Below are 10,886 nucleotides of genomic sequence, written 5' to 3'. Positions count from 1 at the left end.
ATCCTAGCACTTGGGAGGCAAAGGCAGGTGGATCTCTGTGAGTTCAAGGCCAGCTTGGTCTACATAGAGAGTTCCAAGTCAGCTGGGGTTATAGGGCGTCCCTGTCTCAAAAAGACCAAGAAAAGAACGAAAAGGAAGGAAGGAAGGAAGGAAGGAAGGGAGGGAGGGAGGAGAGAGAAAAAGAAAGAAAGAGAGGGAGAGAAAGGAAGGAAGGAGAGAAAGAAAGAGGAGAGAGGAGAGAAAGAAAGGAGAAAGAGAAAGGATGGAAGAGAGAGAGAGAGGGAGAGAGAGAAAGAGAGAATGATAGTACATGCCTTTAATCCCCTTTAATCCCAGCATTTGGGAGGTAGAGGCAGGTAGATCTCTGTGAGATCAGGCAAGCCTGGTCTACTTAGTGAGTTCCAGGCCAGCTAGGGGCTACAGGGAGACCCTGTCTCAAAAACAAAGGGAAAAAAGAAAATGTGGGGGCTGAGTATGTAGCTTGTATTTCACGCAGGAAGTCCTGGCCCATATAAACCAAGTGTGGTGGTACACACCTGCAATTCCAACACTCAGCAGGTAAAGACAGGAGGATCAGAAGGTCAAAGCCAGCCTGGCCTATGAGACCATATCTCAAAAAAGAAAAAAGCGCCAGTGAGATGGCTCAATAGGTAAAGGAGTTTGCCACCAGGCCTGAAGACCTGAGTTCAATCCCTGGGATGCACATGGCAGAAGGAGGAAGCCAATTTCTTACAGGTGGTCCTTTGACCTCACATTCATGCTGTGTCACACAGACATGTATGTACACACAAATACACAGGTGCACACATATACATATACACACACAGAAAAAATAAATGAGGGGCTGGAAAGATGGCTCAGTGGTTAAGAGCATTGGCTGCTCTTGCAGAGGACCCAGATTCAATTCCTAGGACCCACATGGTAGCTAAGAACTGTCTGTAACTCCAGTTTCAGAGGAATCTGACGCCCTCTTCTGACTTCCTTGGGCATTGCATGACACGGGTGCACTTACGTGTAGGCAATACACTCAGGCACATAAAATAAAATAAATACAATATTTTAAATTTTTTAAAGGATTAAAGAATTTGTTTTCCATATTTCAAATTCACAAATATTTTAAAAATATACTTAGTTACTAAAGAACTAAAATTTTACAAGAAAAACACAAACTGTTTTTGACTCTGACTGCTCAAGTGAATCACATAACCCAGAAAAGGTAAAGAAAAAAATTTCAGCATAAACACTAAAACTTGTCGGTTTTTATATTTTCTTAAAAGTTTAGATATTCCAGGGCTGTAGAGATGGCTCAGCAGTTAAGAACACTGACTGCACTTGCAGAGGACCAGGGTTCAAGTGCCAGTACCCACATGGTGGCTAAGAAACATTCTTAACTTCAGTTCCAGGGGAATTCGACGCCCTCTTCTGACCTCTGTGGCATTGCACAACACAGATGCACCTACATGCAGGCAGGCAATACACTCATACCCAAAAAAATTTAAAAAATAAAAAATTTAGATCTTCCATCCAAGTAAATTTTTCACAAAGAGAAACAAAGGACAAAATACAAACCAGGATTAAATACAATGTAAATAAGGAGTTAAGTGGTTGTCACCTACAACACATAAACAGCATCTTTAAACCAAACTGCTCAAATGAATTCTAGTAGAAAAGTGATCAGAGAATAGAGAAGTCATATAAGTACGTCCAGCCAACCAATAAATATGTGAAAAGATGGTCAACCTCACTAGTACAAACTGAGCAGCCCTAATCCAAACCCCAAATCCAAAATGCTCCAATTCAGTTTTGGACTTAGGAACATTTTTAATTTCAGATTTTCCTCATAGGAATGCTCAACCAATAAAGCCTATGTAAATATTCTAGAACCAAAATCAAAATCAAAAAAGAAAACAAAAATCACTCCAAAATCAAAAAAAGAAAACAAAAATCACTCAAAAAATCTGAAACATTTCTAGTCCCAAACATTTTAGACAAGGGTTACTCACCCTTATCTAAAAAAGGTACCATTTATGGTCTACTAGCATTGGAAAAATTTAAAAGATCTCATAAAATAGTCCTGACAGTGTGCACTTGTAGTCCCAGCTACCTGGGAGGCTGAGGCAGGAGTGTTCACTGTAATCCCAGGAACCACGGGCCAGTTTGGGCAACATAGTAAGATTCTACTTCAAAAAACAATAGAAGAGTGGGGCCTGATGGTGCACACCTCTGATTCCAGCACCCGGGAGGCAAAAGCAGGCGAATCTCTGAAGCATAACAAAATAATATACATAAAATTTGTCTCAAAAAGACAAAAAAAAAAGAATATCAAAAGAGAAAAATGCTATGAAGTTCAGGGGTAAGACAGTTTCCCAATAAGAAAGGGTTAAAGGATTATCAGTCTTTTAATATGCAAAGAGATGAAGGGTAAAGGTACTCTTATCGTCCATCTACTATATGTAAGTCCTGCATTAAATACTTCCATGCATTATCTATATAATTCTTGTGATCTTATGATCATAATTTTATAGGTAATTACACTAACACTCAGAAGTGCAAGGTATTTGCTTCTAGAGAAAAGTACACAGCCAGGAATGAAATTGCCAAGTCTATGTAACTAAGATTCTACAGCATTTCCAATACAGTACTCCAGTTTTTACAGGGACTAAAAACAAGAGGGAATAATTAGGACTAAAGTAAGTGATTGAGCCTAATATTAAAGTTTTAAAAATTGTAATAAAAAATTATTGTTTCATTTATCTCCTATAGGAGTTAATGACCTGTCACTCATTAAGTATATCTCAGACAGAGATTCTTAAACTTTTCTACTTAAGGTCAGAAGAAAACAAACACAGCTTCAGTGAACTTTTAAGCAGGAAATTTGAAATCTCTATTTTACCTTAGAAAGTAACGAATATTACCTTTCTTTGTGCCGTTTTGTTTTATCCAAAAATGTCCCTTTATCTAATTATTCAAGTTAAATTAATGTCAACTCCATAAATGTGTGCCATGTAATGTTTCCATGTATTTGTTTCTTGGCATATTGCAGCTTATTTATGTCTTTAACTTCTTCAGTGCCAGGGATCAAGCCCAGGGCCTGTGGATACTAGACAAGTATTCTGCCTCTGACCAACATTCCCAGTCTAAAATGATGTCAATACTCTAATTTGAAAAGCATGGGTCAAAGGAGATAAAGTAAGCTACTTCTTCATTAGTCAAGAACCAATGATCCACAGTGAGGATTATCTAGTACCAAATATAACTCAAGTCAGTTATTAGCAATAGCCTTATCTGTAAGAAAGCAATACTCACCCATATACAAGAAGGAAACACTCTTTCCCCCACATCACCACAATAAAAAGAACCTCTGCCAAAAATGGGTATATACCCCAATAGTTCTCATAACTCTTTTAAGGACATTGTAATAAATACAGTCCTGATTCTAGAAACACTAAATAAATCATGCAGAACATTTTAATTATCTTTGCCAAGGTTCCCCCCTTTGAAGTGTTCGTCAACAGATGCCTTCATTTCTCTCCCCAAAGTGCTTTCAAATGAATTATTTTATTCAGCTTCACAATCAATTCTCAGACTAAAACAACAGGCATTATCCCCATTTTACAGAATAAGAAAGAGAGTCAATGATAGGATAGTTCTTCCAAGACTGTAATTACGGTAGCAAAGAGAAGTTTAAATCCAGGCAACTCTGATTTCCAGGGAACTGATTTACTAAGGAAAACTGGACAATTTTCTTTATTACTTTGAAATGTTTTTCAAACTGTAGCATATATGAAGCATATCATAGGACGTCCATTCAATAATTTACTATATTTTGCAAACCAAAGAGAGAGAGAGAGAGAGAGAGAGAGAGAGAGACTGAGCACAATTATGGACCCAGGAACATCGTTACTATTCTTGTTCTCTTATGTTAAGTTCCTATTACTGGTTTATAAAGAAAGAATAAAACTAGGAATTGGTGGGGTGGAAGATAGCACAGGTTAAAAGTCATACACACAGACACACAAGGACACACAAATCAATGACATCCAAATTCTAGGGGCTTGTGTTTTGGTTGTTTACCATACAATATTGTTACGGGTTATTTACCAGTCTTTCCCATCTACCTTCCCCTAAATCTTTTTTTTTTTTTTTTTCTTAATCCATGTCTCCCCATTCACAATACAGACCAGGGCACAGTGGCCTGGGCTGGGGTGAACATGGGGCAGGTTTGCCTCCTCTTTCCTCACAGTCAGGGTAAAAACAGCCTGTGGTAAGCACCAGGAGGCCCAATAAATCTTAATGTACAATGATTCATTACATCTTCCTTATAAATGAGACCTCCAGAATGTGCCACATAAAGGAAATGGGCTTCTAGGCGTTTCTCCTTTACAGTGAAACGTCAATGCAATACATGCCAACACTCGAGACAAAAAAAAAAAAAAATTCAACTTGGATTTTCTGTGAAAAAATATTTACAGTCTTTTAAAATCTATATGTTCATTTCTGTGCCATTAACTTTTTGAAGCATCCTATGAACTCTACAACAAAGGGAGAGAAATAAGTGTAAGGATCACAACCTGGGAATCTGGGAGGAACAAAGACTTCTCCTTTCATTATGCAGTGAGAACCAAGTTGCCAAAAAAACGCTCCCCTCAGACACCATGCGTAGTTACTAACTGCATGCCTGGGTGTGCAGGGAAAAAAATCATCAGGTCAAATACTGTCCCTGCCTACCTTCGTCCCTACCCCTTTGCCAAAGGCCTCGCCCGAGAGCCTTTTAAAGCCCCAATCTTATTCTCCCCAATACAGCCAAGAGGCTTAACCCTATGATTTCCACACCCTCCCGCGTCTTCTACGCAGGCGCCCCCGGCATAACCCGCATTCCAAATTCAGTCCCTAGCCCTGTCCCCTCATCCTCCCAAGTCCCCCCAAAGCCTGCTACCACCGGCCAGTGACATCAGAAAGGCCACACCGGGTCCCGCGGGGCGACCCCATGTTCCTAATCCAGCCACTCCCTACTCAATTGCCGGCCAAGGCGTGCCCAAAGAGGGACCCGGGCTCAGCCTTCGGTCTCGCTCATGCTCAGCTCAGCAGAGGAGCTAGAGCTGCAGCGCAGTCAGCCCGCCTCGCGCCCCTCGGCAGACGCGAGGTGGACACCCACCCTGCGCCCGCCAGAGGCGCATCCTCCAGAAACCCAGCTGACAGCCAGGGCAAGGTGTGGTCCAGAAGCGGCGGCCTGCGCAGAGGGCCTGGCAGCTCCCCGGTGCTCTCCCGGGCCTCGCCCGACACCCATCTCCCGGCAGTCACCACCCCAGACTACCCAAGACCCTCCTCCCCGCCCTGACCGCCGCCCTGGGGCCGCGGGAGCGGGGTTCCCCGGGCGGAGACAGGTGGTGCTGGGTGACCATGGCAACCCGCGGAGCGCCGCGGCCCGCCCCCGCCACCTGGAATCCACTCACCTGAGGGCTCCGAGCGGAGCGCCGGGATGAGGCGGAAGAAGACGCGGCCGGGAGACCGGCGGCCGCAGCCCTGAGCGGCCAACTCCGGGCTAGGACGCGAGCGCGAGGGCGGCGGTCTGGGCTTAGCGTCGGTCCTCCCTCCGCCGCCCGCGCGTCAGTCCATCAGTTCGTCAGCCGGTCCTTCTGGCGTCCGCCCCTATCCCGCCCTCGACGGCTCAACTCGGCAGATTGCGGTTGTCAAGCGCCGCTGGAGCCGAGCTCCAGCCGCCAGCTGCAGCCAATCGCTACGCTTCTCCGGGGCGCCTCAGGACCCCCGCGCGGGGCGGCTAGGCAGGTGCCTGCGCGGAAGTGAGCCTCTGCTGGGCGTGGCCTGGGCCTGGAGGGGCGGGACCTAGGAGGGGAGGGGCCGGGGCCCGAGAGTTAGACATCGCGAATTTAGTGGACTGTGACCTGAGGGATTGGAGGACAGCGAGTATGGCCATTGCAAGAGACGCTGGTATGCCGAATGCAGACGCATTCGATACCCTGTGTCTCGAAATAGCGTGGACAGGTCTGTCGCTTCCAAATGGAGAAGTCGTCTGTGCACTACTAGGTTTGACTCAATACTATTCCCAGTTTATTAATAAAGGTTAATGAATAAATCTTGCTTCCTTCCCCTCTTCCTTGTCTGTCTCTTTCTGATTTCTCAGTGTTTGATGTTGATCCTTCCATGAAGCGCTGTTCAGTTAACAGTGTCACCGGTTTGATTTCTTTGTTTTTTTGTTTTTTTTTGTCTACCCCTTTGTTTACTGTAGAAGCCTTACTCAGTACATTATACATGCAGTCGTATTCCCTAAATATAAAATTTTCAAGGAGTTGAATTATAGACCTTTAGGGGGAATAACCATATAGAACTAAGGAAGACGACAGTGGCACATACCTTTAGGTCCTCGTCCTCACAAAGACTGAAAGCCAGTGAGCTGAAACTCCCAAAAGTGTGAGATGGGTTAAATGGGGGTAAAGAGAATAAACATAAACATTTCTGGCCAGGTAAGGTGGCACTCAAGAGGCTAAGGCAGGAAGATCATGAGTTTAAGGCTAGCCTGCGCTCCATAAAACTCTGCCTCAAAAACATTTTGGGGTAAGTAGTTTTGTCCAATTCAAGACAAAAGGCCAGATGAATCTCAGCACTTGAGAAGTGGAGTCAGATGAGGATTTCAAGAGCATCCTTGGTTACATAGAGAGTTCAAGGCCAGCCTGGGCTACAGGAGACTGTCATATCTGTCATATGTGGTGGTAAATACTTATTTTTGTTTGTTTGAGATAGGGTCTCTCTGTAGTCCCGCTGTCCTGGAGCTCACTATGTAGACCAGGCTGGCCTTGAACTCAGAGATCCGCCTACACCTGCCAGGACTTAAGGCATGTGCCACCACACCCAGCGCTGTGGTACATACTTTTAATCCTAGCACTCCAGAGGCTGAGGTAGCATCTCAAGTCACCCTGGTCTACATAGGGAGTTCCAGACCAGCCCCAGCTGAGGTAGTGAGACCCTGTTTCAAAAGACAAAAAGGGCCATTGAGATGGTTCAGCAGGTAAAGTCATTTGCTGCCGAGACTGATGACCTGAGTTCAGTCCTTGAGACACAAATGGTGGAAGGAGAGAACAGACTCCTCTTGTAAGTTGTTCTCTGACCTCAAGTGGATGATGTGATATGTGCACACCCATGTACATACACATGCATGTAAATAAGTTAATGCAATTTTTTTAAAGGCCAAGTATGGTGGTCCGTGTCTGTAATACCAGCAGGATAAAAAGGATTGCAGGTTGGAGGCCAGCCTGAGCTCAGCTACATAGTGACACCCTGTCTCAAAAACAAAAAGATGGGGCTGGGAAGTTGCTCAGTGGGTAAAGTGTTCATGGCTACCTGTAATCCCAGAGTTTGGGAGGCAGAGACAGAGTCACGAATGCAAGCTGATTAGACTAATTGTTAAGCTCTGGGTTCAAGTGAGCTTGACTAACATCTGAATAAGGTGAAGCGCAATCAAAGAAGACATCCAGCATCAACTTCCGGCCTCCTGTGCATGCAGGTCACACTCTCGAGGAAGGAAGGAAGGAAGGAAGGAAGGAAGGAAGGAAGGAAGGAAGGAAGGAAGGAAGGAAGGAAGGAAGGAAGGAAGGAAGGAAGGAGTGGGGGTGGGGGAGAAAGGAATCCAAAAAGATAACTCAGAGCTTAAGGGAAAAGTTCTAGAAACAACATTTTTAATTTCAGGGGAAACAGAAAAGCTGACCTGCAAAATAACAATTGTCTAGTTTGACTAAATCTTAGAAGAAATTTTCATGCGAAGATCCTGCCATGGATGAAGACGCTCTAAAGTGAAACTTACAGATCAGACTATTGAGACAATGGTTTCTAAGGAATTGGAATTTCCCCAGGAATCTCCTATTGGGAAAATGGAAAAGACTGGTGCCAGCCAGAGAAGAAATTTGTCTCCAAAAAAGAGATTTCACACAGTTTTGACAACTGGTCAGAGCATCTAGGTTTCAGCAGAGACTGAGACCTAGACCAGGATTGCTTAGCTGTGCATACCTCTGGCCTTCTATTTGAACCTAAAGGTCATGTCAGAACCCTGAAGGTGGATTTGGAGGATCACTGGATCTGTTTGTTCTTCCCTTTCCAGTGTGGCCAAACTGAAGAAATCTTTCTCTGCCTTTCATTATTGCTTATCTGTTTAATTGGCCTATTGATGACAGGGCTGTCAAGACCTAGGCTCTCTTTGGGCATGGTGGTGGTGGTGGTGGTCTTTAATCTCAGCAATTGGGAGGCCAAGTCAGGCAGATCTCTGTGACTTCAAGGCCAGCCTGGTCTACATAGCCAGTAGCTATGTAGCTAGGGCTACAGGAAGACCCTGTCTCCAAAAGACCACACACACACACACACAAAAAAAGATGTAAGCTCCAATAATCCTAACAACTCTGATAACAATTATTAGGAATCTTCTCAGTCTTCATTTTTAAAATAATGCTTTATGGAATGTTTAAACTGAGAGTGAACAGATATGATATAGTCTAAAAAGAGCCTCAATTATTTTGTCAACATAGTTCATCTAAGAAATTATGCCCAAATCTTGACTCCAAACAACAGTTTCAAGAACCCACATCATTTAAATATTTAAATCTTCAGTGAGATCTAGAAAGATAGCGATCAGGAACAATCAGTTAACATTTTAGTATCTGCCAGGAGCGATCTGCTAGGGGAAACCAGAACCTGTTTTTCTGGTATGAGTTTTGCCTATGTCCTCATTTTATGCCTCATAATCTCCCTTAAGATTCTTATTAATTATTCACATTATAAAGATTAAAGGAAATAACTTGCCCAAGGTTCCAAGACTGACTTGGAGCAAGCCAATTCCAACCATTCTGACTTTTTTAAAAAATTTTATTGTTTTTATTTTATGTGTATGTGTGTATTGCCTGCATGTAGGTAAGTGCACCTGTATCGTGCAATGCCCTCGGAGGTCAGAAGAGGCTGTCAGATCCCCTGGGACTGGAATTATGGACAGTTGTTAGCTGCCATGTGGGTGCTGGGATTCAAACCCAGGTCTTCTACAAGAACAACCAGTGTTCTTAACCGCTGAGCCATCTCTCCAGCTCCCCCATTCTGACTTTTTTTAAAAAAAAAAGATTTATTTGAGGGCTGGAGAGATGGCATGGTGGTTAAGAGCACTGGCTGCTCCTGCAGAGGGCCCAGATTAGATTGACAGCACCATGAGGCAGCTAACAACTGTCCGTAACTCCAGTTCCAGAGGATCCAATGCCCTCTTCCTACCTCCATGGGCACTGCACAACATGGATGCACCTACCGATGTCCAGGCAATACACTATTACACATAAAATAAAAATAATAAATTAAAAAAATTTTTTTAAAGATGTATTTAGTTTGGGGTCTGGACAAATAGCTCAGTGGTCACAAGCACTTGCTGTTTTTCTAGAGGACCTGAGCTTGGGTCCCAGCACCCACATGGAGGCTAACAACTGTCCATAACTCCAGTTCCAGGGGATCTGACACCCTCTTCTGGCCTCTATAGGCATTGCATGCACATGGTGCACTCACATACTTGCAGGCAAGTACTCATAGACATAAAATAAATACATTTTTTAAAAGTTAAAATACTTAGCTTCATTTGTATGAGTGTTTTGGCTCCATGTATGTATGTACACCACTTGCCCATGGAGGTTGTTGAATCCATTGTGAGCTGTCATATGGGTGCTGGGAATGGAACCCAGGCAGGTCCTCTGGCAAGAGCATCAAGTACTCTTAACCACTGAGATATCTCTCTAGTCCCTTCATTCTGATTCTTAAAACTTTCTTATTTCCCCACTCCACTTCTTTGTATCTACTGGGAATTTTAGCTTTAAAAAAAATGGACCAAGCCGGGCGTGGTGGCACACACCTTTAATCCCAGCATTTGAGAGGCAGAAGCAGGTGGATCTCTGTGAGTTCAAGGCCAGCCTGGTCTATATAATGAGTTCCAGGACAGCTGGGGCTACAGGGAGATCCTGTCTCAAAAAGACCAAAAAACACTTAAACAGGTATTGGGTGTGTGAGAATATTAAAGAATTCATTTTACTTTTAATGGGGTATGATGATATGTGGGCTAATTTAAAATTTTTTTGTCAGGCCAGGCATGGTGGCACATGCCTTTAATCCCAGCACTTAGGAGGCAGAGGCAGGTGGATCTCTGTGAGTTTGAGGCCAGCTTGGTCTACATAGCAAGTTCCAGGTCAGTAATATATATTGAAATATTTATAAATAACTCAAAACATGGGGTTTGCTTTAATACTATTCCCAATGGACAAATTGGCAAAAAGTTTTGTTGAAGCTGGGGCTCATTATGCTATCTTATTATGCTATATGTATAGGCAAACTGAAGTAACTCAGGAGACAGCATCCGTGCACTCAATCAACACTGTTCAAGACAATTTTCTCTGAGAACAGAAATGTACTGAATCAGCTCTGTTCAATGTTGCACTAGCCACTATCATGGGGTTGAGTACAACTGAGAAACTGAATTTTCAATTTTATTTAATTTAAATTAAATATCCACATCTGCTTAGTGTCTACTCTAGATATTGGAAGATAGCCAGGTTGACTTACTGTTAAAACTCCAAATTAATAAACTGTGCAGGAGACTGAATGAAGCAGGAGGATCCTTGAGCTCAAGGACAGCTGGATTACATAGTGAGACCCTGTATCAAAAAATAAAAAGGAGGTCAGGTGTGGCGGTGCACACCCTTAATGCCAGCACTTGGGAGGCAGAGGCAGGCAGATCTCTGTGAAATCAAGGTTAGCTTGGTTTATATAGTGAGTTCCAGGCCAGCAAGAACTACACAGTGAGACCCTGTCTATAAATAAATAAATAAATAAATAAATAAATAAATAAATAAATAAATAAA

General features: G+C 43.3%; 1 protein-coding gene, 1 non-coding gene and 1 pseudogene across 6 annotated transcripts in view; 1 reads left to right on the top strand and 2 right to left on the bottom strand.

The window, feature by feature from the left end:
* Nucleotides 1–5,802, bottom strand: part of Wdr47 (WD repeat domain 47) — an 82,726-nt gene extending 76,924 nt beyond the window's left edge. For 2 of the 5 annotated variants that reach the window (XM_008850413.2, XM_008850414.2), the window contains exon 1: nt 5,454–5,802. The gene's annotated coding sequence lies outside the window, so the exon portion shown is untranslated. The remainder of the gene's footprint in view (nt 1–5,453) is intronic. The other 3 variants (XM_008850411.3, XM_008850412.3, XM_029554672.1) reach the window with 2 other exon arrangements.
* On the bottom strand, nt 4,155–4,281 carry LOC115067210. The gene has a single exon (XR_003846643.1). It is a non-coding gene; the product is annotated as a small nucleolar RNA SNORA51 (small nucleolar RNA).
* Nucleotides 5,803–5,927: 125 nt separating the features above from the next.
* Nucleotides 5,928–10,886, top strand: part of LOC103747873 — an 8,901-nt pseudogene continuing 3,942 nt past the window's right edge.

Source organism: Nannospalax galili, unplaced genomic scaffold (assembly GCF_000622305.1).
Source record: "Nannospalax galili isolate Female #2095 unplaced genomic scaffold, S.galili_v1.0 scaffold5, whole genome shotgun sequence".
Lineage (NCBI taxonomy): Eukaryota > Metazoa > Chordata > Mammalia > Rodentia > Spalacidae > Nannospalax > Nannospalax galili.
This window is presented reverse-complemented; position numbering and strand designations above follow the sequence as displayed.